Raw genomic sequence first — 27,694 nt, 5'->3', positions numbered from 1 at the left:
GTGCCTGCTTGACCGTAAAGATCAATTTTTTCTTTCTTCTGACGCTAACAATGTAACTTAAAATAATAGTGTTCTTTCCCAACTTTGTACAGGGTCGTGATGACTTGTTGCTCGCTTTGTCTGTGCCTACCTGGACCATGTATCCTTGATGAACTTTATGTAAAACATCAGTATGTCATTTTGATGTACAATCCTTTGTCTCAAAAATGTTTGTGACTGTGCCTTTGACTTCTAGCAGGTAGGAGAGCTTTCTGAGAATCTACTTGCGAGGTTATAACCCTCAGTATGGCTCAAATAAAATTCTTTTTGTCTTCTTAATTGATAATTAGTTGAATTTTTGTCAACAAATATTACTATTTAGTAAGATATTCATTGAGACCATTTAAAATTTAGGCTAAATTTTAGACCATTTAAAATTTAAAATAAGGCTTAAAGATCAAAAGCTTTAGAGAATAGAACAGATAATAGAGGTAATTATTCCAGAAACTTGGATTGGTTGTGGTGGTTGTTGTTCATGTCTAACTCTTTTGCCACCCCATTTACTGTAACCCACTAGGTTCTTCTGTCCATGGGATTTCCCAGGCAAGAATACTGGAATGGGTTTCCATGCCCTACTCCAGGGGATCTTCCCAACCCAGGGATTGAACCCACATCTTCTGCATTAGCAGGCAGGTTCTTTACCCCTGAGCCACCAGGGAACCCCTGAATGAGATTACAGATAGTTAGTTATACTTTTGCTTGCTGCTGTGTTATCTAAATAAGTACTTCTCAAACTTTAGTGAGGGCGGGAGGACCTGGGATTCTTACCAATGTGCAGATTCTTACTCCAGGAGTCTGGATGGGACCCAAGACTCTGCATTTCTAACAAGCAACCAGGTGACGCTTATGCTGCTGGTTAGGGGTCTGCTGAAAACTGAGCTAAGGTCTAAGTCACCCTTCCTTTGTCAAGTCAGTTGTCTTGTACTTCTGTTATGCCTGGATCATTTTCTCATCTCTACTTTTCTGGAAATGAAGGCACTATCTCATAAGGCTGACTCCTGGACCAGTGTTTACGTATAAAATAAGACCAGTATTTGGTGCTTAGCCCAGTAGACTTCAGGATAGGGCTCTTGAGTTCTCTTCCTGGTCCTTGACTCACAGATTCAATGTTAGCTCTGACAGCTTTCAACCTCTCAGTTTTCCGGATGTAAGTGGTCCTGACATCAGAGTAGGGGTATACTTCCATCACAATCCTTACTGCTTCTTCATTTAACAGGCATGTTGATTACAACTACTACGCCACTAAAAATGTTTGGGAGGTTTTATTTCCTACCCCCTCTCTTCAAATTTGTCAGTCACCTTAAAACTGAACAGACGTTTTAATTATAGAGTCTTCAGTGTGTTGTAACAGCCAGTTTATTTCCCAAGGCCTTCATCTGTAAAATGATGGGGTTGGACCAGATGATTTGGAAGATTTCTTCCAGTACCCCAGCACTGTAAAATATCATTGTGACTTTTCTAAATAGATGGCAAATTACCCAGAACCTTTTAACCAGTTTAGTTTAGTTCCAAAATGTTGGCAGTGTTATATACCCAAGGCATAGAAAACTGTACTATTGTTCTGAATTGTTTGGATTTGTTAGGTGATTATTTTAAAATAAGGAAGTGAGAAAAACCCAGGTACAGTGCAGAAATTATTTCCTCTTTTTATAGGCGCTCTTTTTTTTTTTTTTTTCAAGCGCTCTATTCTTTACTGCAAATCTCATTGGAATGTAAAAATAGATTCTGTTAGTCTGTGTGGGAGAGGTCTTGATGGGAAACACAGAATTTTATTTCAAAAGTTCTCATAATTCAGTGTGTCCATATTTGTGTGTGTGTGTGTGTGTGTGTGTGTGTGTGTTGAGGGGAAAGGGAACCACTGAACCAATTCTTCCAGTATTATTCAGTATTACATTGGAGATCTTGTCTGCTTTCTTATATGTATTTTCTCTTTACCTCCCCTATCTTTTCTCATGCTCTTTTTGCCTCTCCTGCTGAGAATCATAATGAATTTTGCCTTTTTCACATGGGGAAAATTTAGAGGGATATGTCCACATCTGGCTTCCTTTGTTGATGTTAGTATTCTAATCTGATTATTAAACTTGAGTTTAAAAGGAACACAATTGAGATACAAATACTTTTAGCTAATCAGATGGATTCCAAAGTCTTCTCCCAGATTTAAAAAGAAACATTTTCTTTTCTGAAATAAAATACAGTTGACCCTGGAACAACATGTGGGTTAGGGGCACTGACTGCCCTGCCCCCACCCATGTAGGCAAAAATTTTTGAGTCATCCTTTGGTATTGGTGGGGAATTGTTGCCAGGACCCATGTAGGACACCAAAATCCATGGATGCTCAAGTCCCACACAGGCCCTTGGTATCTGTGGTTCTGCATTTATGGATTGAACCAACAGGGGATCATGTAGTTGATCATTTTTATTGAAAATGAAATCTGTGCATAACTTGTCAGTGCAGTTAAACCCATGTTGTTCAGAGGTCAACTGTAATGTATATTTATCATAATGTTGAAAAAAGAAACTGAAAAATACACCTGTAGGCTATTTCCAATTAAAAAATAATAATGTTGCAATAAATCTCCACATAGCTTTATGCCTAAATCTTTGCCAATCTCTGTGGATTTCCTCCTAGCCAGTCTGCGTAGAGTTCCTGGAGATGGTGCTCACCTGCTATGTGCATCTCCCCACTTTCCCTGTGTGACTTGAATTCATGGCCCCTTACTGTGGTTTTTTGTTGTTGCAGTTTATGTACTTATTTTTCTCTCCCTTTATGCCTAAGTCAGTGATTTACATTTGCAGTTTCTCTTGCAAAGATACTCATATGGAGAACTGCCCTGAACCACTCCTTCTCCTGGAAAGAGCTAACACCAAGGTGATGCTGTGACAGTTGCTGTGTATAATACACTGGGCACTTCATGGGTATTTATCCCCCCCCAACAGCCCTGAGTGGGTAGATGGTTTTACCACCAGTTCACAGATGAGAAAACCGAGGCTCAGCAAGGTTCAGTCATGTGTGAGGACTGGGAGCAGCTCGATGGAAACACAGGGCCTTCAGACTCATGCTCTGCCTTGTCTTGCTCACTTCTAAGCCTCTCCCCCCAACCCTCCTCTTCCTCATGGAGACAGGAAGCGGGAAGAAAGCCTGGGAAAGAGAAAGGGTTAAGGACAAGGAGGCTTCCCTGAGTTCTCTAGACCACAGGATCCCAAGTCAGACTGGACATTGGCATTGCCCCCACTTTGTTTAACGGGCGGGTGTCCCCGCCTTACTCTGGACCGAGGGAACGAGAGTCTCAGAGGGTGGTTCAGACAAAATGAGTTTCAAGAAGGCTCTGCAGGGGGTTTGCTCTGCAACCGTGCTCTGGAGGCTCTGCTCCGAGCCTGCAGCCCTGTCCATTGGTTTTCTGGTTGGAGGAGCTGGCAGCAGCTCAGGCCTTGTGGGCTGTCACAGGGCAGGTCACGGGGCAGTGTTCCCAGGGGCTTAGAGCCTGGCCAGGTCTCAGCTCACTTCCACGTCACAGGCAGCAGCTTTTAGAGAGGGGAAGAGAGACAGACCTTCCCAGCAGAGGGGAAGTGGCTGCAGCCTCCTTGCTCTCCTTGGTGTGGCAGCCTCGCTGATGGTAAGTCCGTGATGGCTTCTGGGGCTTCTGTGCTGCAGAGACTGAGGGGAGAATCTGGTCTGGGGCCTCTTAAAATAGCCAATTTTTGTTCTGCTGTCCTCCCGCCTTGTGGCCTTGGGTTGGTGGGTCTGCTCTCTCTCTGCTGTGGTTTAGTCCACACTTAAGGTTCCTCCTTAAATGACCCTTGCAGAAATATATTTCCTTCACACAGTCTTCCCTTTTGAAATAATCTTTGATTTGGAGAGAAGATGCCCAGCTGGGGTGGTAAAGTCTGTCCGAGTGTCACTAAAAAGCTGCAACATGTCCCAGGGTCTTTGGATTTCCCTTGCCAGGTACCCTGACCACCTCATAGAACGAGATGCTCCCTCCTAGCTACACCTAAAAATAATCAGCGACGACTAATGCCCATGATAGATTTTTGTGCCCGTGGATCTGTACGAATTTCCCACAGAGTTGTGGACCCAGGTGGTGTTGTGGAATTGGCCACCCTGCTGCTTCGAAAGCCACCCAGAGACAGCCTTCTTCTCCCAGTTAGACTTTCTGTGGTCCCTCAAGGAAAATATCTGCCAGTCACCTTATCAACTGTGGTTGGTGAGATGCACTGAAAAGGGAGTGATGAATGCTGAAGTTTCCACTGGTGTGAGAATCTCAAGTTTGCACCTGTTTTTGTATACATTGTCTAATGCAGGCCGGAATGGAAATATCAGATGTAGGAATTTTATCGGTTGGTTTCTTACCCTGTTGTTTCTGTAGTTCTGTAGTAGTTCTGTAGTGAGTTCTGCTACTCACTTCTGCGATCATTGCTAGAGGAAACTACTAGAATGGAGGAGTGATCTGACATCTGCTTTACCCCTTCAAAGCCCTTTTGTAAACATTATCTCATTTGGTCCCTGCTATTTTCTCGTAGTGTTATTTGCTCAGTCGTGTCCAACTCTTTTCGACCGCATGGACTGTAGCCTGTCAGGCTCCTCTGTCCATGGGATTCTCCAGGCAAGAATACTGGAGTGGGTAGCCATTCTCTTCTCCATTCCCAACCCATGGATCAAACCTGGGTCTCCTGCATTGCATTTTCTTATAAGGCAGACATTATTATCATCACCATTTTGAAGATGAGGAAAACAGGCCTGGCAGGTTCACACAGCTGTTGTTCCATCAGAGCAGGATCAGGTCAAGCCCTCCTGCCGTGTAGTCCAAGGCCTAACTATTTTCTTATCCAGACATTAGAGTGAGCCTTCCCTTCTCAAGGCCCTGTGCTAGGTGCTGGAACAGAGCAGGGAAGCCAGATACAGTCATTGCTATAATAGTCTCTGCGTTCTAGACTAGCACTATTCAAAAAATGTATAACACAAGCTACATGTGAAATTTCAAGTTTTCTGGTAGCCATTGTAAAAAAATAAAATACTAGAATAAAAAGAAACAAGTGAGTAAATTTCAATAATGTGGTTTACTTAGCCCAATATATCTAAAGTTTCAACCTATAACCAATGTAAAATTATTAATGAAATGTTTTCTATCCTTTTCCTCATACTAAATCTTTGAAATCTGGTGTGTGTTTTACACATAGAGCACACATTTTAACTGTTCAATAGCCACATGTGGCCAGTAGCTATCATATTGGACCGTGTAGATCAAGAATGATTCTTCTTAGAGAACTGGGGGCCATATCTGTTAATATTTTAATACATGAAGTGTCATATATGTTTTTAGAAATGTTTGTCCTGTTTTTTTTAATTAATTTATTCTATCAGTCATTCAGCAGGTATTGAGTGAGCATTTGTCATGTGCTAGTCTGTAGGGAACGTCTATTCATTGTTTTCTTTCCTCTCTCATCTCCTTTTGCTGGCTTTCCTTCCTCATTCCTCCCCTTTCTTTGTCTCTTTCTATATTTTGTCAGCTATTTAGCTATGTCCCCAGGCTCTGCAAGTATAGCATTGGTTAAGACAAAATTAAATTTGATTAACACCAGCGTTTCTGTCCTTGGAATGACCAGTTTATCATATATACTAGTGAGACTGGACTCCTGGCAACCTATGTGAAGGCAGAAACTAACCAGGGTGCTTCTGTCTATTTGTTTACCTACCTATCTACCTACTCATCTATCTAAATTTTACAAGTATGTATAGAGCAGCATTTATATATATTTATGCCAGTGTATATGTATCTATGTATTTTATACTACTCTATGAGCTTTTTCGCTGCAAGGATACACAAGGAATTGTTTGTGAATTGATAGTGGTTGCCTTTTGGCAGATGGAGGACATTTTGAACTTTTTATTTTAGACATTTCTCCAGTGTTTTAATTTTTCTACGATGCTAAGTTTTACTGTTTGAGATTTTAAAAGAGAAAACTGATGGGGTCATGGGGATTTTATGAGTCTAGAGGAAGGAGTTGGACTAACACCCAACGACTCCGAGTAGGTTGAGTTTCAGGTTAAATTCCTCTGTGCGAACTCCTTGGCCTTCTTCTCAGCTTCGTTAGATTGATCTTCTGGGTACGGGGAAGTGACACTGGTTTGTGTCATTGCTGTAATGACTGTCCCATCAGTCACTCCGGGTGGGCTCTGCTTGAAAAGAGGGAACAGCCACTTACCACTGAGTCATAGTTTTACTCTTCTCAAATGGAATTTGACTCTTGTGGAATTTAGACTGATGTCTCCTTAGGTTACTTCAGTCTTTGTGACAAGAAGTAAGAGAATGTGGGTGTATATTTCACAGACTTTGACACCAACTGACTGTGCCCCCTTGGGCAAGTCACCTGGCAACCCTGGACCTATTCTTGTCCTCATTAAAATGCCAGGAGGTGCACAGATCGACATCTCATACCTTTAAAGTCGTGAAATTCCATGGTTCCAACCACATGGAATTTTAAATATCTTACATTTCATTGTTCTCAATCTAATATTTTTCAAAATCCCATCAAGGTATTGTATCTCAGCTAACAAGTTATCCTTTCCAACAGAATTTAAATAAACTTTAAATGACATAGAAATAGCTTCCTGTTTATGGACATTAGCCTAAATTCAGTCTTAGAAGAACATAGCAATATGCCATTATCTGTGTGGGAATGAAAGAATGCGTGTATTTCACATTTTATATATACTGTTTATTGTGGATGTGTAGATACTTGGTTGTGGCTCACAGGAAGATAGTGGGGGCAAGGGAAATGGGGGCAAATGTGCATGACAGAATGGCTCTGTTAACTTCCCTATTTTTGCAGGATGTTTTCACAGTTTTTCAATTTAGTTTCCATTGCCATTCACATGACTGAGAGTGTGTCTGAGATGGCTGAGGAAATAGGATGATTCATGCTGTAAATGACTCTTTATCTGCTAATTGGAGAAATTATTGAAATCATGGCAGGCTGGTCATATAGACTTCTGGGCAGAAAACTTGCCAATTTAGCCAGTTTGGTAAAATTTAGATGTGAACAGTGGTCAGTTGATTTTCTAAGACACAGAAAAATGAACAAAATTAATAATCAATAAAGTTGCCTTTTCTCTAGGGAAAAAAGCATTTGAAGACGTTTTACTTTCACTGTATTTATGTTTTTAAAGAAAATACTTGTCTCCACTGACAAATGTTTTGTGCTCAGTAAATGGTAGTGGATGGATGAGTGGCTCGGTGGGTGCATCCATGGCTTGTTCCAATTTTCCTTATTCTTGAGCCCATTTTGAAGGTCCTAGTTGGAGAAAAAGATATCCTTCCTGTGAGCACCCTTCTTATGGAGCCGGGCTCCTGGTGACATGTGGATCATCAGCTGTTTCCATGGAGCAGATCTGTCTTGTGGTCACATAGTCAGGATGTGTCTAAACAGAAACTCGTCAAACTAATTCAGAGCAAGACAGCATCTACTGAGTGCATCTTTTCTTTGCTGTGTCCATACTTAAACATGTACCAGACATGACAACCTCTCCCAGAAAAGAACCAGGTATGCCAGTATAGAGGGCAGCTAGTAACTTGAATTGTTAACTCCATGGGGGTGTGCATGGATCATTAGTAGCAGAACTTAAACTTTTTGAGTGTGTCCTTTTGAAGGAGAGCATTGAAGTGAAGAGATCTCTAGGACTGGCTTAGTGGTTTTGGGAATTCCTTGATATTTTTTTCCCCCCCCTGGGTTTGTAACTTCTGCATTTGTATATCTTCCTTATCACTCTTTCAAGATTAGACCCATACTAGCCTTTCATTTAAAAGAATGCTGGTTGAACGTGCATATTTTGTCTGCCAAGTTGCCAGTTTCATAAACAGATTGCTGGCTCGCTCTCTAACATCTGATAACACAGGAAATAGAGGAAGCTGATGATGAAATGAAAATGCTCTACTTTTTAACTGGACTAAAACAAGTTTCCTTTTATATATGTCGGCTAACATTTGAGGCTGTAGCTAAAGTTAAAGCTTGCAGTGGAATTGACATTCATCAAAACTAGCAGATAGAATATCAGTGTTAGCTGTTGATATTTTTTTTTTTTGAGTGTGTAAAATGTGGGCAAACATTTTTTGTTGCAGGATATGGCATTTAGCATCACAAGTGGAGTTGTAACCTGAAAAGAAAACTGGATTCTTGGTTGGTGTTGAGCCAAAAGACACAACCTAGCCAAAGATCAAGAGAATGATTTATTATTACTTGTAGCAAGTAAGGAGAACTCTGGGGATCTTTCTGGAAGCAGTGTCTCTCTGAACAGCAAAACTGGGGAAGCTTAGAATACATATATATTCATGAAAGGGCTGGAGCAGAGGAGAATTCAGCATAGAATTGGGGCAAATGTGGACAGAGTCCAAGCTTTAGTTGATTGAATTCAGGAGTGTCAGTTTCATCATTCCATACTCCACCTGGGTTGGGGCCTTAGTTCCTGTAGAACTCAAAGATATACTATTATGTATAGCCCTTAGGGAAGAACTAGGATGCTGGTTTATCACTGCACTATTGTTTGACTGCCTTCTCTTTGTTTCCTTAGGATCATAGATTACTGGAAATTACCTGGCAGTCCAGTGGTCCTGCTTTCATTGCTGGGGCCTGGAGTTCAGTCTCCAGTTGGGAAACTAAGATCCCATAAGCCACATGGCACAGCCAAAAAAAGAAAAAGGAAAACAAAAGGATCATAGATGCTTCAAGGGCAAGCATGGCGGCCAGGCTGAGATCACAAAATGACTTAGGCTGAAAGGGCTTCTCCAGAGTCAAGAAAGTCATTCCCAGTTTTCTTTTCCAGGAACTCTCTGACCCATCTGCTTACAGAGTCAGCCTGTTACTTTTTCTAAAGCAGAGCCCCCCTTTTCATTTTCTAAAACTGTCTGAATATCATCTCTTAAAGTCTTGGTTTGTTGCTAGAGAAGGTCTCCAGCTCTAATTATAAAGCATTTTTATAGGAGAAGTTTTTGGGCAAAATGTAATGTTGAAATAATCGTACAGTAATTGGGCAGCCTAAATATTTATTTTCATGTTGAATTCAGAGTCCTATAGACTATAGAAATCCTTTGACATTGTTTCACTTCAATCTCTTCCATGGTACAGGGTGTTCATTTGATTAAAACTTGCCCATGTGTAAATCCATGGCTAATTCATTTCAATGTATGACAAAAACCACTGCAATGTTGTAAAGTAATTAGCCTCCAACTAATAAAAATAAATGGAAAAAAAAAATAAAAAATAAAATAAAATAAAACTTGCCCATGCTCTGGAAACAGTCTAGCTTTAGAGTCTCTAATGGCAAAAGAGGGACAGAGAGCCCTGAAGTCAACAAGATGGAAATACAAAATATTAACATGAGAAAAGGCAACTTTGGGATCATCTGGCTCAGCTTCTCTAGTTTAAAAGGAACAAAGTAGGACTCAGAGAGGTAGAAGAATTGCTCAGTGTTACTCAGTTAATGGCAGAGATGAGCATGTTAATTTCTGTTTCTAGTCAACAAATGTTTATTGAACTAATGAAGTGCCTGCCAAGGGGTGGCACTCTGCAAGGTACTGGGAAGACCTGATGGAAAATTCATACTCAAGTCCTGCTCTTCAGGAGTTTGTGTGTCCTGGAGGTAGAGGGCAACTAAAAAGCCAGTTGTTCTTTTAATTACTTAATGCCAAGAGGGTACAGCATTATGAAGCAGAAGTCAGTGAGCTCCCTATGAATAATAAAGGGGATCTGTGGTTTTCTAAGGGCCCTTTTGATAATTCCTTACTGTCATCCATTAAGGAAAGAATGAGTTTCCTGAGCATCCACCTTGGAAAAGGGAAGAAAAGGCATGGCTGTAGATGTGGCAAATATTATACACCTGCTTACCTAATGGTAATGTATTGCCCAAATTAACCATGGGTTTCAGGCAGGGCTTTCATATTCTCCAAGTAGTGATTAGGACTGTCTAAAATTTTACATAGTTTTACTTAATTTTAAAATGAGCATTTTGATCCTTTCTTTAAGTTTATAGGCAGCAGTGACATTGAGAGGTCTTTATGACTATGGTCCCACAATTTAGAACTTTTACATTCTTGTTTACCTAAATGTGAGTTGGTTGGAAGGACAGGCTAAAGATAAGTTGAAAGTGAATAAGAATCAACATAAAATCCTATTCAGCATTCAAGAAAATAATTAAGCAGTTGTACAAGAGCAGGATGAAGGAATATATATATGTAAGAGTTGTGCTTGTAAGGTCTGGTGGTTTTAGTTGAAGGTAAGCTAAGCATGGTCAACAGAGCACTGTTGCCCCCAACTGGGAGTGACCAGTTGGGAAGCTTTGCCACTGATGATGGAACCTTGAGTCAAAACAATCTTGGCAGGCAGGAACCTGGCTCCAATCCAACATACAATATTTTACAAGGCTAGGTGTTTATTTGCAATTAGGTCTCAAACCTCACCCCCCACCGTCCACCCCCAAACAAAACTGGTGGAGCATGTGGAGGAAAAAGCATGGTGGGGGAAAAATCCTGGCTTCCATGGTTTACATGAAGAGGTGGGGATTTGAGGTGACCACATGCTCAGTATGAATCAGCAAGGTGGCACACCTGCTCTAAGATGCAGTCTTGAGTTTCCCTTCTGAACAACAGTCAAACTGGAAGAAATGATGGCCCTTCTTGTATTACACCCAGACTATAGCTACCCATCTGGAGTAGCTGTTGGCAGAAGGTGAGGGGGTGGAAAGTTAGGTTAGGGGGATGAGGAGACCTATAAGCCAAAGCAGTCTCTTTTGGGGGCCTACTTAGAAAGCTGAGTGTATTATTCTGGACTTTCTTGCTTATAAGGAAAGAGCCCTGACCTGGGCCCAAGAGGAATTAATTAAGCTATGGGAAGGATGGGAGTGTTAGTCCTCAGAGATAACGTGGAACTAAGGACTTGAACTCCAGGGTTACTTCTCCACCTCTCTTCCTGTGTCTCTCTGCAAACTAGAATCATTCTCTGATGAGGCCTCTCCAAGAAGGAGAATTAAAGCTTCTAGGAACTGCCACTCCTCAGTCCTCCCAATTCCAGCTCCAGAGAGGAATTGACACTTATTCTCTCAGGTCCACAATTTAAAAATCCCAGGGTAGGCTCTAACTAGTTGAACTTGGGTCAGGTGCCTAACGCTATGCCAAGGAGATTGGAGGACTGTGAATGGCCCATTTGATAGCCCAGGGAGTGGGATTTCTAAAAACTTGGCAGCTTCCACTCAGACCAGATCCTGAAGAGAATCTGATACTCTGTCCTTATCAATTGATGCAAAAGATAATTGCCACATAGCCTGGATGGAAGTGGAGTTTCGTGGAGGATGGATACATGTATATGTATGGCTGAGTCTTTTTGCTGTCTGCCTATCACAGCATTGTTAATTGGCTGTTGTTGTTTAGTTGCTAAGTTGTGTCTGACTCTTTGTGACCCCATGGACTGTAATCCTCCAGGCTTCTCTGTCTACGGGATTTCCCAGGCAAAATACTGGAGTGGGTTGCCATGCCCTCCTCCAGGTGTTCTTCCCAACCCAGGGATCGAACCTGCGTCTTTCGCATTGGCAGGCAGATTCTTTACCTCTGAGCTACCAGGGAAGCCACTAATTGGCTATACTCCAATAACAAATGAGAAGTTTGTTTTTGTTTTTTATTGAAAAACAGTTGTCTCAATGAAGGATCTGGAAACATGCTTGTGCCTAAGGAAACAGAGGAACTAACTGAGGGTGTTTAATCATAGAATTATAGAATTTGGGGCTAGAGTAAAAGGGAGGCTCACTTTTGTCAAAGGACTTGCCCAGGGATGCTCAGCTGGGTAGAGACAAAAGCCCAGGCCTCTAACTCTGAACTTAGAGTTTCATCCACTATACTTGATTGTCTTCCTAAGAAGAAAATATCAAGAGAAGACAAGAAAATTACCTTCAAACATTTGAAGGACTGGTGTGTGGAAATACGAATGGTGTTTGATGATGCTTCAAAGGGCAGGTGAGAATTCATGGGCAGTGGTAACCAAAAAGCAGAATTCTACTAGATTTAAGGAAGAATGTCAACACCTAAAGTGGCTAAGCAATAGAGCAGACTTCCTCAGAAGGTGGTGGACAGAAGTCCTGTTGTCAGAAGCCTTCGGGCTAAAGACTGCATCTTAGAGCAGTCATGCTACTTTGCTGATCCATACTGAGCATGTGGTCACCTCAAACCCCCAGATAAAGATGTTTATCCAAACATCTGCCATTGATGTTGAAGAAGGAGTCCCTCAAATCCCTTTCAACCCAGAGACACTGACAAGTAAAAACCTGGGTGGTGTTGCTTTTTACTTTTTTCTTACAGCTTCCTTCAGTTGTATCGTGTTTACAGTGTGAGATGCTGTGCTGACCATTTTATAATGATTACCTCGCTGAATCTTCACCTATCATGTAGATACTCTTATCATCTCCATTTCACAACTGAGGCACAGAAACATAAAGTTACTTTTCCAATGGCATGTGAAAACTTTGTTTTTGCTCCAATGCCCCTAGACTTAACCACTACATTCAATGACGTCTCAAAAACTACTTGTTTTTAGTTCCATTTTTACAGTGTCTCTATCAGGTGTCCTCAGAGTGTGATCCTGAAAATGCCTGTGTGAGAACCGTATATTTTGGGGTTTGATGGAGAACCAAATATTTTTGAAACTTATATTTTTGTAAATATTCACATTCCTCATGTATTTGAGCCCTGCATTTTTGGTAAATGTTTATGTTCCTGAGCCCTACCTGTTAACCAAGGAATCAGAATGTTTGTGTGGAATGGATTGGAAATATGTATTTCAATTTGGGAATACATATGTATTTACAATACATCCAAGTACTCAGTATGATTCCGATGGGCAGTAAAGTTTGAGAACCACTGGTCTAGAGCTTTCTAAGGAAAGCTGGAGGGTAGACCAGATCCTGAAAAGCCCCATCATTCTATAAACAGCTTAGACTTTCTTCTGAAGGCCATGGGGAAACCTTGAAGAGCTAAAAGTCGAATCTGACTTGATCTGGATTGGTTTTCAGTAAGTTCAATCTGGTGGCTGTGTGGGCATGGCTGGAGGCCAGAGACTGAGTAGAAGGCTCTTGTATCCTTCATGGGAGAGGTTGGGTGTAGAGCTCAATGTAAACAGATCCTACTTAAATGAGAAATGAAACCTAGGTTACATGCAGATTTTCTGATGAAATATTACAGTCAATTTCCAAAGGCCTGTGTGAGTATTTTCTTGAGATAGCATCAAATGCTAAGTTCCTCTGACATCTTATTCTTGCCCTTTGATTCTTATCGCCAGCCCCCCTTTACTATCAGTGGTACATACCCTGGAGAGCTCAGGCGGTGTGTTTGTGCAAGGCCTCATCTCCGGTGGGTGGGGAGTGACGGTTGGCTCGAAGGAGCAGAGACCCAGTATAACCTATTGAATAAACAAGGGAAACACCATGGTGTGTTGGGGTGGGGTGGGGTTGTTTGTTCCTAAATCTGTACATAACCGAGGGTTAGTAGTGTTAGTCACTCAATCGTGTCTGACTCTTTGCAACCCCATAGACAGTAGCCCGCCAGACTCCTCTGTCCATGGAATTCTCCAGGCAAGAATACTGGATTGGGTTGCCATTCTCTTCTCCAGGGATCTTCCCGACCCAGGCCTCCCACATTGCTGGCAGATTCTTTGCCATCTGAGCTATGAGGGAAACCAAGGGTGGTGAGGGTATTAAATAGTTGTGACCAAGCAGCCACACCATGCAGAGGGTGAATTACCTGAAAGCTACGGGTGCTTTTATGGATAATGTGAAATGCCATTATGCTTCTAAGAGGCTAAGGAAAGCCCTGGTTTTCCCCTCTATCCTGAGCTTTACTGGCTTCCCTGGTGGCTCAGTCAGTAAAGAATCCACCTGCAGTGCAGGAGACTGGGCTCTGTCCCTGAGTCGGGCAGATCCCCTGGAGGAGGGTATGGCAACCCATTCCAGTATTCTTGCCTGGAAAGTCTCATGGATAGAGGAGCTTGGTGGACTACAGTCCATGGGATCGTAGAGACGGACATGACTGAGCAGCCGTGTCCATCTTCTTTAGACTCTGATATCCATGGCTTCTCCTCTCTCTGGACTTCAGAACGCATTTGCAGGACATCCACAGGTAATGCTCATTTATCTAGTCGTTTCCTGAATTTTGATTGGGTTCCCCAGGTAAGAGTTTAAATTCTGTAGGAGTGGGGCCTGTGTATTATTCCATGGGATTCTCCACTGTGCCTAGCACAGTGTGGGAACACAGATCTTAGTAAATGCCACCGAGTTGGTTGGCCGCTTGGTTGAAGTCTTGAAGGACAGATATTATAGTTACTTTGCAACTGAAGCTGCTTTGACAGAGTGATTAAATTACTCTCTCAGTAGGGTCACAGTCATTATCCATCACAAATGTGCGTTGACTGCCTACATCCTGAATTGTTCAGAAAAAAAAATGCTTTCAGAACACTCATGATCTAAATAAGGAATCAAATGCAGTTTCATATTTGCTTCAGGTGATCTTGCTGCCCTTCCATTAATATGTATTTATTAAACACCCACTCAGCGAATGCAGTGAGGACTTGGTGCTCTATTAGATGCTCTGGATGCATTACAGATTCTGTAGGAAACATAGGCTGTGCTCTCAAGAATCTTCATGAACGAAGCTGGTATGTGGGCATTTCTCTGTTAAAGAACAGTTTCAGCGTCTAGGACTTGCTTCCCAGCATGGGGGGTGGGAACAGGTTTCGGCCTTACCGTTCTCCCCTTTTCCGACCTGTGTTGTCAGAACTAGCTCCCTGTTTCCTACTGCTGCCTGGGATCAGAACTTGAGCACAGAAGAGGCTATTAAGAGGACCCTGGAGAGGAAGAAATCAGTTGGCCAAGGCAGTTAAGTCTAAGACCTGGAGTCAGGAGGGCCAGGGTTCTAGTCCTGGCTTTGGTATCTTCTGGGGTCGCGGGCAAGATTCTCCAAGAGTCCATTTCCGAGACTCGCATTTTATCTGTAAAATGCAGTGAAAATGCCCACCTCACAAGAGCGGATGATGGAAACACACGCCCCTCCACTCCCCCACAGCCTTCTCCTACCCCCAGGTTCATATCTGCTCTTTGATCAGCATTTGTCTGATGAGTTTGTTCCCCTCTTTCTATCTTCATGACAACTGGTTTGGTTTTAAGCCCTGATCATTTCTTGTCACAGAAACTGTTTCTTTTATTTTATGGTAATTTTAAATTTTTTTAAGTGTTAGAAATCTCAAAAATTATAAAGGTAATACATGCTTGTTATAAAAAAATTTTTTTAACCATCAGAAATCTGTATAGGAAAAAGTGAAAATATTTGTCTGCTTCCCCAAATCCTCATTCTGTTAGAGGTAACGACCATAAACAGTTTGGTGTGCCTTTCCAGATCATCCTTATAAGTTTATAAAATCCGCACAGACTTTTTTCTCTATAAATAGAATCATTGTATACATATTATTCTTTATTTTCTTTCAATTAATTGATCCTTTCTTGTGAATTTATAACATATATACACATAGACTTTCTTTTTTTTACAAAGTAGATTATTGAATACATTTTGTTTTGCAGCTTGGTTTTTATCTGACCTCATGGACAACTGTCTTTTAATTGGTCTTCATGTTTCCATTTCATACCTCTCCAGCCCATCCTCCACTAAACTGCCAGAAGACTTACCTAAATACAGATGGGGAACCACTGACTACAGGATACAGTCTAGACTTCTTAATATGAAGAGTTCAAAGCTCTAGACCATCTGTCCCCTGCTGACTTCTGTAATTTTGTTGCAGTATTAGATTTGTTGTTGTTAGCAGCAGAAACTTTTTGTTCTCTGAACAAAACCTGTGTATACCCAGGGTTTAAAACAGGTAAACATGGAGCTCTTGGGGTTAATATGTACATTGGTGGGGCCTACAGACCCCAGCTACTCAGGGACCCTCCCCTGTACCCCAAGCACAATTCTCCATCTTGCTTTATATTCTCTTACGGCTTGTTGGTCCTTCTGAAATCAGCCTAAAAAGATCAGAGATGTATACAAACTTTCCCAATTTCTCTTTATTTGTACAGGACTGCAGCTCAATAAAGAACAAATTTGGGGGAGTTCCCTGGTGGTTTGGTGGTTAGGACTCAGTGCTTTCACTGCCATGGCCCCGGGTTCAATCCCTGGTCAGGGAACTAAGATTCGGCAAGTCATGCTGTTCATGGCCAAAAACCCCCCAGTAAATTTGGAAGCTTTTTGTTAACTTTGTTACTGGGAAGAAATGAATTCCATATGTGTTAACTTTTTGTGACATGTCCTGAATGATTCCTTGAAGATTCTAAGATGTCCAAACTTAGACATGGAGATTTAGAAAGCCAGTTTTGGGGACTCATTCTTGTCGCATTAGGCATTCTCCTGTTATTGACCTTTCTCTTTGTTCTGGAGTAGCTATTGTATTATGTTTCGATCTTTATGGTCCAAAGACTATGAGATCCTTTAGGATTGAAACAAGAAGATCTATTAGAGAACAGCTGTCCATGAGCTAAGAAAGACAGCTGCAAAACAAAATGAATCCAGCTGAGTGGTCCCAGTATCTGGCTCAGTGCCTGGCACATAATAAATGTTCAATAAACTTTTCATCCCCAGAAAGCCTGTTGGGTATGACAGTTCCCCTGGCAACACGGAGGAAGAGATACAGTCGTTCCTATCGCCAGGCATGTGGCGATAATTTGCTGTTGATATAGCTTTGGAAGTGGCCCCCAGGACTGTAGCAGGTGAGGCTGGTCAGCATCTCTTCTTGCCAAACCACAGCCAGACTTCCTCTGCTTCTCCCAGATGCATGGACCATAACAGAAAGGGGAAACTTGAGGTGCTCTCTCTGCTTAATGCAGACCAGTGATAGGCTTGTGCATCTTGAGTTTGATGACCACTGAATGACCACCCAAAAACCATGCTGGGATTATTTTAGATTCAACACCAGTCGTAAGAAACTCTGAAAAAAATCAAGACATAAATAACTCAAGTTAAATTTTGTGGCTTTTGTGGATCTATTTATTTATATTTTTCAAAAGCAGTTAATCTATAGCCTTAAGATACTCAAAATGACATTCTTTGCTTCTTTTGACCACAAAAGCCACACATCTGTTTTATTACTAGGAGGCTGTGTTGGGGAAGATTGAAATCTTCCTCCTCATCTTTAAAAAAGTGAAAACAAACGAAAAGCCAAGAACCCCCCTGTTGGTTGCAATGTATGTATTGGGTGGGCTCTTCAACTGTTAGAAAAGGAATTGAACTTTATCCTCACCCCGTCTTGTTAATTGGCAACTGGCATATCCATCAAAGGGTGTCATCTCAAATGTTCTAACCTCTGAATTCTGAGATTATATTTATGTTTTATACTTCTTACCCTTCTTGGTCCATTTTTTTCTAATATGGAGTGTGTTCAGTTGACCCATCTTTTCTGGTCAGTTGGAAGGTACCCATTCTGTCTTAAATTCTGCTGATTGTGCCTCAACCTTTTTTCTTGAGATTGTTGACACCAGTTCACTGGTCTTTGAGTGCACTGGGGATCTTCTTTTTGATTATTCCTCTACACTGTCCTCGGAGAAGGCAATGGCACCCCACCCCAGTACTCTTGCCTGGAAATTACCATGGATGGAGAAGTCTGGTAGGCTGCAGTCCATGGGGTCGTGAAGAGTCAGACACGACTGAGCGAATTTACTTTCACTTTTCACTTTCATGCATTGGAGAAGGAAATGGCAGCCCACTCCAGTGTTCTTGCCTGGAGAATCCCAGGGACGGGGGAGCCTGGTGGGCTGCCGTCTATGGGGTCGCACAGAGTCGGACACGACTGAAGTGACTTGGCAGCAGCAGCTGCACTGTCCTAGGTAACTCAGTGGCAGGTATCTCCTCACCCCTCCTCCAGCATGACCCAGGCTCCCCCCACCATGGTCTTGTAGAGCAGCATATATTGTACAATACTGCCTGCCTGCTCCCAGATCAGACTTCATAGATCAAGCCATCTTTCCTCAGCCAATGCTGATTGGCTTCAGCATTGGTCTCACTCAGGGGTCTGGACATCCAGCCCCATCCACTGGAGTTGGCACTTGATGTGAAACCAGCATCCCATTCCTGGTCTTGCATTCTCCCCATTTATTAAGTGAGATAACACTCTCTTAATATCTAAGATTTCTCACTTCTGGGCATGTAAGATATTTTGGCCATTATCTGTAAATACCCCTACCTTCTGCTCATGTTGCCTAACTAGCTATATCAACACTTAAAGTCGAAAAGGGTGACTGAATACCTTCAAGAGCTTCCTTGATTCCCACAGCACCTGACTGTTAGAAGTGTTTGGGGGAGGCTTCTTTATCATTTATCATTTAGGGTAGAATTCACCATATCTTCTGAGGAGCAGAGTTGCACTGGGAACAAGTCAGGACATTTTCAGAAACTTCAAAATGAATGTCCTCTGGTGAGCTCTACTAGGTCTTAGTAGTAAAACTGAGCCATTGGTCTAGTCTCTGATGTCCATACTGAGGTCATGGGTACAGGCAAGGGATGGGCATCACCTCCTGTGTACAGACAGAACCCTGAGAGAATTCACTGAGAGAAAAGGTGTTAAGATTTCACTAACATTTTGGTGTAAAATATCTGCCATCTGATGGAATTATAAAAGTAAAACTTTCAAGGTCTTGGATGATGTCTCACTCATCTTTGTGAGATGTAGTTCTCAGCATATGGTAGTATCTAGTGCTCGATAAATATTTGATGAATGAGTAAATGAACAATTAGAGTATCACATTATAGTTTGGTTTTCAAGAAATAAGCAAGATCAAATTATTTGGCTTATGAAAAGTGACAATTTTGTTGTCTCAATTTTTCAGTTCATCTGAATTGCCAATTTCTGAGACTTTAAGTAGCAAGAGAATGAGAGGAAGTGATGAGATGGATGTATATTAATTTGTTATTGAGGTTAGTGTCATAAGTAGACTTTTTTTGTCTCAGTAAAATTTAGAAAGGTATCTTTTCTTACCTTTGTCTAAATCTGAAATATATTTCCAACAGCTGCAAATACTCAGGGCTCTTGTGGCATTGTACTCTAAACTAAGAAAAAAGTAGATCTTTTGGGTGGGGATATTTTATCCTTTTTTATTTCTAGTTTACTCTCCATTACCTTTGCATATTTCCACATGGCTGTGAGCCACACCCACAATTGAATATCTCCTCTTCAGTCAACAGGTGAATCCTGAAAATTTCAGATTGCCGACTGCATGCTGAATATTCAAACTAAAATCTTGTTTTATTAAAAAAAAATTTTTTTTCAACATGATGCAAATCCATTTTGAAATTAGAATTTTCTGCCTTAGCTCAGGGTCATCATCTTGGGGCACTTTTCATGAGATGGTTGTCACAATTATAAGTGAAGCCTTGTTTTGATTTTAACAGTTCTTAGTGCAGAGGCAAACCCTTGAGACTTCAGCAATGTACAGCCACCAGTTGAGGGAGAAAGTGTATGGTGCTAAGTGTCTAAAATCCACTTCAAATGCCTGTTTTTAGAACCTTGTTACAATCTTTTTAAATGCAGTTTTCAAAATAGATTTTTAATGGTTATCTTCTGAATAGCTTGGATTTGCAACTGAAAAGAAAAACAGCTTTTAAAAAAAGTAGATGATATCAGAGTGGGAAAAGTTGTATTTAATTCTCTGTGATGGTTGCTATGGTGATGGCTGAATGTAAATTTCTGTTTATGTAAAATCCTGCTAAGGTTTTGATTAGAGACCAGAGGCAAGACTTGGTGTCAGTTGGTGAAGTGGCTAAAAAGCATTTATTAATGAGGCAAAAGGGAAAAAAGAAGAATGGGGTCACACAGCTCTCTCCCCACCCAGGTATCAGGTCAGCACATACTAACCACGTAGGGGTGACTAAGGCAGTACAGATTAGAGCAGGGAATGAAAAGTGGTGCTTTTTTTCCCTTGACAATTTCTTCCTTGAGGAAACTGAAGACAAGAGTGCTTCCTCGGAGAAGAGGCAGCTCTTGCAAAGATGAAGCCCCATGTGCCAGTTTCATTAGTTTGAAACAGGCATTTGGTTGTGGGAAAGGAATTCAAGCATTGGATGTAGGAGCTGGGCTGAATGTCCCCTGCAGACCTTCTAGTCTCTACTCCCATCTTTTGAATGCTTGCTCAAATCAATAGGAAGGAAAACAAGCAAACGCCTGGCCAGAGGGGTTAATAACATCATGTTACCTGACAGCTTCAGGCACTAGAGCTGTAAATCTACCTCAAGAGTAGGCTTTTGCCTCTTAAATTAATGGATTTAATCTAAGAAGGAACAGTTAAGGATCAGTAAGTAACTGAGCTAATTATTTTACAAATAGGTATTTGTTTACTCTTACTGTTTATTGCTACCTACTTAATTCTTCAGTATTTATGTGTAGTTGCTCTAATGGTACACACAATAATAAGTATACTTATTATTTAAGTATAATAAATATACTTATTTATTATTCATATTTGTGGGTATGTTCTTTAAAGAGGGCTACAGTGAGAAAGCCTAGCAATTGCTTTCTATTCATCATGTCTATAGAGACAAGGGTCTTCAAGTCCCTGGGCAGAATACGAAGCTGTTGTTGCCCACCTGACTAATTACAGACCAGAGCAGTGAAGACAGGCATGGCCAATCTATGCTATGGACAAAAAGCTCAAAAAAAGCTCAAACTCAGTCGCTAAGTCGTGTCCGACTCTTTGTGACCCCATGGGCTATAGCCTGCCAGGCTCCTCTGTCCATGGGACTGTCCCAGGAAGAATACCGGAGTAGGTTGTCATTTCCTTCGCCAAGGGAACTTCCCAGACCAGGGACTGAATCCTCACCTCCTGCCTAGGCAGATTCTTTACCACTGAGCCACCAGGGAAGCCCATGCTATGGACACAGGGTAATTGTCAGTGTCTCAATTTCATTTGCCACTACTCTTGTCCTAAGTGAAATTGGGAAGTAACTGAACTTGCCTTTTGATAACCTTGTAGCTCTTTTTCTTCCAATCTCCATACAACTCACTGCTCAGCAGGCCCTTGATTCAGCACCTTCATATCCAAAGTCATGCACTCCAGCTGTGGGAACACTCTAGTAGAAATGCCCCTGGTTCCAGAACAATCTTTCTCTCTAAAACTCTCCTTGATATAGTTCAGATCGCCTCTCCAAAGTGACTGATGTCAGCTGAATATGAGAAGGTAATTAGATTAGGCTGTTCATTAATGGCCCTCTTTAAAGGATTGTCTAGTGGAGTACCAGACTCTGGTCTTAGATTTCCTTTTCAGAAAGCAGACCTGCTGATATATTGATTTTGGACTTAGCTTCTAGAACTGTGAGGAAATAGGTTTCTCTTGTTTAAGCCACCTAGTCTGTGTTATTTTTGTTATGGCAACGCTAGAAAACTAATACAAATTTACATTAATAGATGGATAACATTTATAGGTGCCTGGATAGTTATTACATTGAGTGCATGCATGCTAAGTTACTACAGGCATGTCCAACTCTTTGCAACCCTATGGACTGTAGCCCTCCAGGCTCCCCTGTCCATGAGATTTTCTAGGCAACAATACTGGAGTGGGTTGCCATGCCCTCCTCCAGGGACTCTTCCTGACCCAGGGATCAAACCCACATATCTATGTCTGCACTGGCAGATGGGTTCTTTGCCACTAGCGCCACTTGAGTGGCAGAAGCATCATTCAAAACTATCTTGATCTAGTTCAGTGGGGGTGATCCTACATTCTATTCTGATGTCGTAAAAGCAACTCAGTTTGTGCAACAGGTTAGAAATCTGGTGTGGTATTTACTTGTAAAGATAACAGTAGGATCTTGCCACTGAAAGCTATTACAAAACTAAGCTACATTAATAAAAAGATAGCTCCCCAGTTGTGAAATATTGTAATTTCACTCTGTCCTACCTAGAGTGGTGTTTCATTCTGGATGACACCTTTTTAGGAGGAAACTGACCAACTAGATTATGTCCAGAGAAGGCCAACCAGGGAGTTTGGAAATATGTATGAACCATGGTTTTGTGGAAAGGGCTGAGGCTGTGTTCTGAATTGTAGGGGAAAGGAAAACTCTATTTGAGGTGGATGTTCCTAGGAGGTAGGGATGGTGGAGTTACAGTGGAAGTTCCAACATTCTTTCCGTGCTGGATGGTGAGTGGAGCCAGTGAGTACATGGCATCCCCTTGGAGACAGTTATTGTGCATATAATAGAAGCTGAAACAGAGTGACAGGAAGAGTTTATATTCCATGCTTGGGGGAATATTCTTCTCTTTTTCTTCTGGTGCAAGTGAATCTGCAACTGCCACAGCCATCTTGCTACCAAACTGAGAACAAAGCTCAAGCTGAAGATGATAGACTAGAGAAATGGGAAGGACCTGGGGCCTTGAGGGTGTTGTTGTTGTTCAGTTGCTCTGTTGTGTCTGACTCTTTACGACCCTTGGACTGCAGCATGCCAGCTTCCCTGTCTATCACCATCTCCTGGAGCTTGCTCAAACTCATGTCCATTGAGTCGGTGATGCTATCCAACCATCTCATCCTTTGTCTTCCCCTTCTCCTCCTGCCTTCAATCTTTCCAAGCATAAGGGTCTTTTCCAATGAGTCAGTTCTTTGCATCAGGTGGGCAAAGTATTGGAGCTTCAGCTTTAGCATCTGTCCTTCCAATTCAGGACTAATTTCCTTTAGGAATTCAGGACTAATTTCCTTTAGGATTGACTCGTTTGATTGCCTTGCAATCCTAGGGACTCTCAAGAGTCTTCTCCAACACCATAGTTCAGAAGCATCACTTCTTCAGTGCTCAGCCTTCTTTATGGTCCAACTCTCACACCCTTACATGACTACACCTCTTCTTAGTACCTTCTGCTTCTGTTAGGTCCATACCATTTCTGTCCTTTATTGTGCCCATCTTTGCATGAAATGTTGAGGATGTTACTGAATCCCTATGTCTGTCACCCCCAAACCCCCCAACTGTTGGACTTGCTATTCTGAGAGATAAATGTCCTAATTGTTTAAGGTGTCTTGAGTTGGAATTACCTTTGCTTGCAGCAGAATCATCTTAATAGATTCTACAGGGTTGGGCTGAAGATAAGGATGAGTTTTCACACAAAATTCCAAATGCCCATCAGTGGAGTTAGACCCTTTCAAGAAGGGAACTTTTGTTACTGTTAACTATTCAAATAGAGATTGACTATGATTTTCTTAAAAAAGCCTTTATTGAGTAGAATTTTGCTCTAAATGATTCTCAAGTGTCGTTCAAACCCTGATGATCTAAGATTCAAAAATAATTCCTACTAAGGTGTGAGTGACCATGAAGCTGAACTTTTCCCCAGGGCATTTGCATTATCTCCAGGGTAGCTCAGATGAAACTTTTATTAGTAGAATGTGGAGGTGGGGGAGGTTTTGTGCATGAGAGCCTTCCAGGTGCTCCTTGGCTGCGTCATGTGAGTGAGTCATGGTTCTCTTTGCCTATAGGAGTCTGTCTGGGCTCTCCACTTTTGGAAGGTTGCTGAACCCTAACCAAAAGGGAAATAAACCATATTGTGACTGCTGGGTTTGCAAAACACAGCATGCAAAGGGCTGCAATATGGAGAGGAAAAGTGAGCGAGACAAGGTTCTGTGGACTGTGGGCTCTTAGTGGGAGGGGCCCAGAGGCTGGGGGAGGGGAAGAAGTAGACAAAACATTGCCAGGTTTACAGGGATGCAGTTTTCCTCCCATTTTATAATAACTCATGGTCTGTTTTGATAAACATCCCCCTTCCATAGTTCATATTACGAAATTATAGTTAAAAAGTTTTAAACATAATATTGACTGTGCTTTACAAGCTACACAGCTTCTCCATCCTAACCCATCACATTTGCAAACACTCCTCTCTCCCCTCCAGGAAGACGTGAATCTCTGAAATAGATTTTTCTTAATACTGGTCCCAATGTTGATTAGGTTTCTAGTGGTTTCTGTAATTAAATATAGTAGTAAAAATTATATTTGCCCTCATGCTCATGATTCTGACAGAAAAGTGTGATCTCACACTGTATATCTTGTATGACACATAACCAGACTGGGCTTGTTGGGGAGAAATTTCACAGAAACTGAGAATGTAGTTGGTGAGGCTGGTGTGGTGTCACTCACAGAGGTCAGGGCTGGACAGAGAACCGGAAATACAACTGTATTGTCCACTCTACCTTAGCACAGAGGGGGCACTCTGTGAGCAGGCATGTGACTCTCTGGGGCCCGGTGGTTAATGAATCACTGACCTGAAGGTGGGAGTGTGAGAATGCCCAGGTTTAACTTCAGGGGATCATTTTTTCAAGAATTTGGATTTGCAGGGAAACCGAATCTGATTGATTTTCCAGTTAGTGAGAGGGATCAATGCGAACAAGAGGCCAAGGTGGTGTGAAGAGGCTAATTACTAAGCTTGTGGATATTTTTGTGTGTAATGAGGCCAAAGACCGTCCAACCAGTGGACCTCCCTGGTGGTGGCAGTTCTCTTGTCTCGGGCACGGGGCATGTCTGGTGTCGGGGTGGTCAGTGCTTTCCTAGCTCTGACTGAATAACCAGAGGAGAAAAAGAAGCCAAGTTCAAAGATGGGCTTGGTGCTTTTGTTGGTTGTATGTACAAGTGGCCAGCATGGTTACTGCTCTGAGGTTTTACCTCCACTTCTGAGAAACCTCATATTCTCTCAGATGGGAAAACCTACTCAGCCTGGTTGGGGGCACTCAACCAGTTTCTTAACTTCCTGCCCTCAACTCTGACCTCGGCTGACACACAGCAGCTCAAGCTTGGATTCCAGCTCGAACACGGAAGCTTAAAATTCGCTGAAAAAGTCCCTGTAAAATGGAGAATATCATTCTGGAAGAAACAGTTTGATCAGGTCTGTTAAGAGGTTAATTATTAAGCAAAATCAATAATCTTTAGTTTGATTTTGACTCTTTTCAGTTTAAAAAAACAACTGAAGGTCATTCCTTCAAAGATTAAAAAAAACAAGCGAAATCCAGAAATCCCGGCATGTTTTTGGTGACCCTCCTGGAAGTGGGGGTTAGAGAAAAAGCCTGTGAGGTGGCAATGGAAGGGATCAGAGTATGGTTTCCAGTTTGGGGGCTCCTTTTTGCGGGTTCTTAGTTGTCACTGCCACCATGGCATAGAGTCTGCCAGGTTGGAGAGAGGCCCAAGCCCACTGAACTGAGGCCATGAACGCTGTGACTGCCTCAGGTCAGAGCCAGTCCAGCAAGGGGACACTGTGGACTCCAGTCCGATGGAGTGGCCAGAAGCCAGCAGCGGCCATCAGTGACCACTGCCAGAAAGTCAGCCGAGGTTTTAATGAAAAAATTAAGGTCACAAAGGCAAGCAAGGAGTCCCACATAGGTGCTCAGAACATATAGCATAGCAGGGTCATGCCTGTCAGAGCTTGTTCTTGGGGGGAAGGTGTGCGAATGATTGTTTCCTTCAAAGGCAGACAGCTGGCAGGGGATGGGCCAAGAACACTGCAGGCGAAGTGCAGCCAGTGGAAGAAAGCGGAGGGATTTGTGGCTGCAGGTGGATTCTGGCACAAGACCTACCCTTCCCCTTCAGGAAATAGCCAAACTAGAAAAGTCCCTATGACCTTTCATTTGTAGACAAACTGGTTTACTTGTTTGAATTGTGATCACACCAAACCATGGTTTTAAGGCTTATGTAGACTCATGAAACTCAAATTCAAGCATGTTGTTCTCATATCCTAATTGCTAATAGAAGTACTTCATGATTAGTAATAATAATGGTCAAGGAAAGGACAGCTGCCTTTTTATTGAGCACTTAATATGTGTAGGCACAGTGCTCAATAATAATAACAGTAAGAGGCTGAAATTGTAATTTTCTTTTTTTTTTTAATTAGTTGGAGGCTAATTACTTTACAATATTGTAGTGGGTTTTGTCATACATTGACATGAATCAGCCATGGATTTACATGTGTTCCCCATCCCGATTCCCCCTCCCACCTCCCTCTCCGCCCGATCCCTCTGGATCTTCCCAGTGCACCAGGTCCGAGCACTTGTTTCATGCATCCAACCTGGGCTGGTAATCTGTTTCACCCTAGATAATATACATGTTTCGATGCTGTTCTCTCGAAACATCCCACCCTCGCCTTCTCCCACAGAGTCCAAAAGTCTGTTCTATACATCTGTGTCTCTTTTTCTATTTTGCATATACGGTAATGGATGAGGAAGCTGTGGTACATATACACCATGGAATATTACTCAGCCATTAAAAAGAATTCATTTGAATCAGTTCTAATGAGATGGATGAAACTGGAGCCCATTATACAGTGTGAAGTAAGCCAGAAAGATGAAATTGTAATTTTCAATTTACAAATAAGGAAAATGAGGCGTGGAGGGGTTGAGTTGCTCATTTAAGGTAGCCAGCCAGTAAAAGCAAGGATTCACCTTAGATTGGTGAGAGCACTGAATTCCCATGCTCTCAAGGACTACCCCGTGATGGCCATGAGAAGGCATCTGGCAGGCCTCCAGCTCTAGGAGTGCAACTGACTGGGGGCCTCAGGCCTACGCTCTGAATCCATCATGGAGTTTGACCAAGGCCCTGCTTCCCACTGGCTGTTCCCAGCCAATGACCACATAATGGGGATGCTGCAGCAGACTGGCTCCCAGACAGCACAGGACTCCTCCAATAGCCAGCCTCAGCTTGTGGAACTTTCTAGAATGCTTCCACCCATCCTTCCTTCCTGCTGTTCTTCATTCAGGCTTAGGTCATCTGGTGTTTCTCCTAGCCTCCCTCTTAATTTTCTGCTGCAGGCACTTTCTCTAGTAAAATCTTTGCATATTTAATCCCATTTTAGTGTTTGTTTCTCAGAAGACCAGTACTGAGACAGTGTACCACACCAATTGTTGAGGACAGCTTGGTTCAGCCTGCCAACGTAAACTGGGGATTAGACAGTTTCCTGTTTGTCTTTAAATTCCACACTAAAAGGCTTGAGGCCTTGTAATGGTCCTCCCTGTTTGTATTTCCCCCCCTCTGGCAACTAAGGTGGTTGGTCTTATCTCTTTCATCAATTCATCCATTCACACAAGAAGCATTTATTGATTTCTCACTGTGATTTATAGACCCTGGGGATCCAGAGATAAATGTCAGGGAATTTGCCCTCAAAGAAATCACAGTCTAGTGGAAGAACAATTTGGTTGACAAACAGACGACTGATTACTGATCACTGTTGAGTACTTACTCTTTCTCAGGTACTCCTTAAGTGTTGCATATAAATCAGCTCACTGCACACTATTGAGTGAGGTAGGTGGTATTATCGTTGGCATTTGCACATGGGGGAAACTGAGGCACGGGGAATTAAGTGACAGAGTTAGAGTTTGAATGCGTAGAGTCTTCTCACTCACTGCTGTGCCACGCTACCCTCGCCATGCCACTTCTTAGAGAGTGTGATTGTGCCCGGGGAAGGCAGGCCTCTATTGTGATAGAACCCTGAGCCCAAAGCAGCTCAGTTTCCCCCTTAAAAATCCATATCAGCTGCCACAGTGATCTGCTGAGCAGTCTGGTGGGTACAGATGCCTGCTTGTTGTGGATAATCAAGGCTTGCTGTTCCTGCCTGCCTGGAGGTAGGAGGATCTCTGCTGGTG

General features: G+C 42.2%; 1 protein-coding gene and 1 long non-coding RNA gene across 3 annotated transcripts in view; both read left to right on the top strand.

The window, feature by feature from the left end:
• The window catches only part of PIK3AP1 (phosphoinositide-3-kinase adaptor protein 1), a 115,236-nt gene that overhangs the window by 12,900 nt on the left and 74,642 nt on the right, over positions 1-27,694 (top strand). The gene's annotated exons all lie outside the window — the stretch shown is intronic.
• On the top strand, positions 1,878-14,100 carry LOC139035950 (uncharacterized). 2 transcript variants are annotated; one of them, XR_011488599.1, is made up of 4 exons: positions 1,878-3,653; positions 7,318-7,581; positions 8,157-8,283; positions 8,606-14,100. It is a non-coding gene; the product is annotated as an uncharacterized lncRNA (long non-coding RNA). The 2 variants fall into 2 exon arrangements; XR_011488598.1 differs by having other exon boundaries at positions 1,881-3,653; positions 7,330-7,581.

Source organism: Odocoileus virginianus, chromosome 7 (assembly GCF_023699985.2).
Source record: "Odocoileus virginianus isolate 20LAN1187 ecotype Illinois chromosome 7, Ovbor_1.2, whole genome shotgun sequence".
Taxonomy (NCBI): Eukaryota; Metazoa; Chordata; class Mammalia; order Artiodactyla; family Cervidae; genus Odocoileus; species Odocoileus virginianus.
Note: the sequence above shows the minus strand (reverse complement) of the source record. Positions and strands in the feature narration are given on the sequence as shown.